Source organism: Cherax quadricarinatus, chromosome 34 (assembly GCF_038502225.1).
Source record: "Cherax quadricarinatus isolate ZL_2023a chromosome 34, ASM3850222v1, whole genome shotgun sequence".
Lineage (NCBI taxonomy): Eukaryota > Metazoa > Arthropoda > Malacostraca > Decapoda > Parastacidae > Cherax > Cherax quadricarinatus.
Window position 1 is genome coordinate 17,377,051 of NC_091325.1, and position 5,000 is coordinate 17,382,050.

Consider the following 5,000-nt stretch of genomic DNA (forward strand, 5'->3'; position numbering starts at 1 on the left):
ATATATGTATATATTTTGCACCAAAAGAATCTTAGAAAACTTACCTAACCTTATTATAAGAAGAACAATTTATTTTGGCCTCACCGAACTAAATATATTTTAGATTTGTTTACAATAATTGAATACTAAACAAACACAGTGAAATATATTGTTTTCGTTAGGTTGAGAATGATTTTGGAGAAATTATTGCATACACAAATTTTCGCTTGTCTTATATGGCAAGATGAGCGTTGCAATTGAAGCCAAGATCGCAAGTTCTGCCTATTCGGCACGATATATATATATATATATATATATATATATATATATATATATATATATATATATATATATATATATATATATATATACATATATATATATATATTTCTTTTCTATAAACACACCGGCAGTATCCCACCGAGGCGGGGTGGCCCAAAAGGAAAAACGAAAGTTTCCTCTTTCACATTTAGTAACTTATACATGAGAAGGGATTACTAGCCCCTTGCTCATGGCATTTTAGTCGCCTCTTACGACACGCATGGCTTATGAAGGAAGAATTCTGTTCCACTTCCCCATGGAGATGAGAGTAAATAGACAAGAACAAGAACTAGAAAGAAAATAGAAGAAAACCCAGAGGGGTATATATGTACATATATGCTTGTACATGCATGTATAGTGTGACCTAAGTGTAAGTAGAAGTAGCAAGACATACCTGAAATCTTGCATGTTTATGAAACATAGAAAAGGACACCAACAATCCTACCATCATGTAAAACAATTACAGGCTTTCGTTTTACACTCACTTGGCAGGACGGTAGTACCTCCCTGGGCGGTTGCTGTCTACCAACCTACTACCTTATGTATATATATAGTATATATACATATATATATATATATGTATATATATATGTATATATATATATGTATATATATATATGTATATATATATATGTATATATATATGTATATATATATATGTATATATATATATGTATATATATATGTCGTGCCGAATATGTAAAACTGGTCAATTAGCAAGAACTCATTTAAAATTAAGCCCTTTCTGAAATTTTCTCTTACGTTTAAAGATATATTTTTTTTATTAATGTTAGTGTAAAAATTTATAATTTTGCACCAAAAGAATCTTAGAAAACTTAACTAACGTTATTATAACAAGAGCAATTTATTTTAGCCTAACCCAACTAAATATATTTTAAATACGTTTACAGTAATTTAGTACTAAACAAACACAATCAAATATATTTTTTTCGTTAGGTTCCGAATGATTTTGGCGAAATTATTGCATACACAAATTTTCACTTGTCCTATATGGCAAGATGAGCGTTGTTATTTAAGCCAATATATATATATATATATATATATATATATATATATATATATATATATATATATATATATATATATATATATATATATATATATATATATATATATATATATATATATATATGTATATATATATATATATATATATATATATATATATATATATATATATATATATATATATATATATATATATATATATATATATATATATATATATATATATATATATAGAAGGTCAGGGGTTTCAAATAGAGGTAGAGCTAAAGAAAGAGTAACAATAATGTTAAGGATAAGTTATGGCAGGAAAAGCGGGACTATATGTGTATTAATTCAAGGATTATGTGGAGTAAAATAAAGGTTAGATGTGAAAAGTGGGTTATAGTAAGCGTATATGCACCTGGAGAAGAGAGAAGTGTAGAGGAGAGAGAGAGATTTTGGGAAATGTTGAGTGAATGCGTGGGGAGTTTTGAACCAAATATGAGAGTAATGGTGGCTGGGGATTTCAATGCTAAAGTGGGCAAAAATGTTGTGGAGGGAGTGGTAGGTAAATTTTGGGTGACAGGGGTAAATAAAAATGGGGAGCCTTTAATTGAGCTATGTGTAGAAAGAGGTTTCGTAATAAGTAATACATATTTTATGAAGAAGAGGATAAATAAATATACAAGGTTTGACATAGCACGTAATGAAAGTAGTTTGTTAGATTATGTATTGGCAGATGAAAGGTTGATGGGTAGGCCCCAGGATGTATACGTTTATAGAGGGGCAACTGATATATCGGATCATTATTTAGTTGTAGCTACAGTTCGAGTAAGGTAGATGGGAAAAGAGGAAAATGGCAACAACAAGCAAGAGGGAGGTGAAAGTGTATAAACTAAGGGAGGAGGAAGTTCGGGTGAAGTATAAGCAACTACTGGCAGAAAGGTGGGCTGGTACAAGTATGAGTAGTAAGGGGGGGGGGGTTGAAGCGGGGTGGACTAGTTTTAAAAATGCAGTATTAGAATGTGGGGCAGAAGTTTGTGGTTATAGGAGAGTGGGTGCAGGAGGAAAGAGGAGTGATTGGTGGAATGATGAAGTAAAGGGCATGCTAAAAGAGAAAAAGTTAACTTATGAGAGGTTTTTATAAGGCAGAAGTGTTGTAAGAAGAGTAGAGTATATGGAGAGTAAAAGAAAAGTAAAGAGAGTGGTGAGAGAGTGCGAAAAGAGAGCAGATGATAGAGTGGGAGAGGCACTGAAAATAAGAAAAATTTTTGGAGTGAGTTAAACAAGTTAAGAAAGCCTAGAGAACAAATGGATTTGTCAGTTAAAAACAGAGTAGGGGAGTTAGTAGATGGGGAGATGGAGGTTTTGGGTAGATGGCGAGAATATTTTGAGGAACTTTTAAATGTCCAAGAAAGAAAGGGAAGCGGTAATTTCATGCACTGGCCAGGGAGGTATTCCATCTTGTAGGAGTGAAGAAGAACAGGATGCGAGTGTGGGTGAGGTGTGTGAGGCATTACGTAGAATGAAAGGGGGTAAAGCAGTTGGAACTGACGGGATCATGACAGAAATGTTAAAAGCAGGGGGGATATAGTGTTCGAGTGGTTGGTATCTTTGTTTAATAAATGTATGAAAAAGGGGAAGGTACCTAGGGATTGGCGGAGAGCATGTATAGTCCTTTTATATAAAGGGAAGGGGAACAAAAGAGATTGTAAAAATTATAGAGGAATCAGTTTACTGAATATACCAGGAAAAGTGTACGGTAGGGTTATAATTTAAAGAATTAGAGGTAAGACAGAATGTAGGATTGCGGATGAGCAAGGAGATTTCAGAGTGGGTAGGGGATGTGTAGATCAAGTGTTTACATTGAAGCATATATGTGAACAGAATTTAGGTAAAGGTAGGGAAGTTTTTATTGCATTTATGGATTTAGAAAAGGCATATGATAGAGTGGATAGGGGAGCAATGTGGCAGATATTGCAAGTACATGGAATAGGTGGTAAGTTACTAAATGCTTGAAAGAGTTTTTATGAGGATAGTGAGGCTCATGTAAGTGTTTGTAGAAGAGAGGAAGACTACTTCCAGGTAAAATTAGGTCTTAGACAGGGATGTGTAATGTCACCGTGGTTGTTTAATATATTTATAGATGGGGTTGTAAAAGAAGTAAATGCTAGGGAGTTTGGGAGAGGGGTGGGATTAAATTATGGGGAATCAAATACAAAAGGGGAATTGACACAGTTGCTTTTTGCTGATGATACTGTGCTTATGGGAGATTCTAAAGAAAAATTGCAAAGGTTAGTGGATGAGTTTGGGAGTGTGTGTAAAGGTAGAAAGTTGAAAGCGAACATAGAAAAGAGTAAGGTGATGAGGGCATGAAATAATTTAGATAAAGAAAAATTGGATATCAAATTGGGAAGGAGGAGTATGGAAGAAGTGAATGTTTTCAGATCCTAGGGAGTTGACGTGCCGGCGGATGGATTTATGAAGGATGAGGTTAATCATAGAACTGATGAGGGAAAAAAGGTGAGTGGTGCGTTGAGGTATATGTGCAGACTAAAAACGTTATCTATGGAGGCAAAGAAGGAAATGTATGAAAGTACAATAGTACCAACACTTTTATATGGGTGTGAAGCTTGGGTTGTGAATGCAGCAGCGAAGAGGCGGTTGGAGGCAGTGGAGATGTCCTGTCTAAGGGCAATGTGTGGTGTAAATATTATGCAGAAAATTCGGAGTGTGGAAATTAGGAGAAGGTGTGGAGTTAATAAAAGTATTAGTCAATGGGCTGAAGAGGGGTTGTTGAGATGGTTTGGTCATTTAGAGAGAATGGATCAAAGTACAATGACATGGAGAGCATTTAAATCTGTAGGGGAAGGAAGGAGGGGTAGAGGAAGGAAGGGGGGGTAGGGGTCGTCCTCGAAAAGGTTGGAAGGAAGAGGTAAGGGAGGTTTTGTGGGCGAGGGGCTTGGACTTCCAACAGGTTTGCATGAGCGTTTTCGATAGGAGTGAATGGAGACGAATGGTATTTGGGACCTGACGATCTGTTGGAGTGTGAGCAGGGTAATATTTAGTGAAGGGATTCAGGAGGGGTGTTAATGTTGCAGTTTAAAAACTGTAGTGTAAAGCACCCTTCTGGCAAGACAGTGATGGAGTGAATGATGGTGAAAGCTTTTCTTTTTCGGGCCACCCTGCCTTGGTGGGAATCGGCCAGTGTGATAATAAAAAAAATAATAATAAATTCAGGGAAACCGGTTATTTTTATATAGCCGGACTTGAGTCCTGGAAATGGGAAGTACAATACCTGCACTCTAAAGGAGGGGTTTGGGATATTAGAAGTTTGGAGGGATATGTTGTGTATCATTATACGTATATTCTTCTAAGCTGTTGTGTTCTGAGCACCTCTGCCAAAACACTTATGTGTGAGTGAGGTGAAAGTGCTGAATGATGATGAAAGTATTTTCTTTATGGGGATTTTCTTTCTTTTTGGGTCACCCTGCCTCGGTGGGAGACGGCCGACTTGTCAAAGAAAAAAAATTATTCTTAACACATCGGGCGTTTCCCACCAAGGTTGAGTGGCCTAAAAAAGAAAAACTTTCATCATTCCCTCCATCCCTCCACAGAAGCGCTTACACTAGTTATAAATGTACAACATTAACACCCCTCCTTCAGAATGCACTGTACTTCCCATCTCCAGA

The 5,000-nt window shown here is 35.8% G+C and overlaps 1 protein-coding gene across 1 annotated transcript in view; it reads right to left on the reverse strand.

Annotated features, from left to right (window-relative positions):
• LOC128693791 (nitric oxide synthase, salivary gland-like) overlaps positions 1-5,000 on the reverse strand; it is a 71,701-nt gene that overhangs the window by 33,286 nt on the left and 33,415 nt on the right. The window lies entirely within an intron of this gene.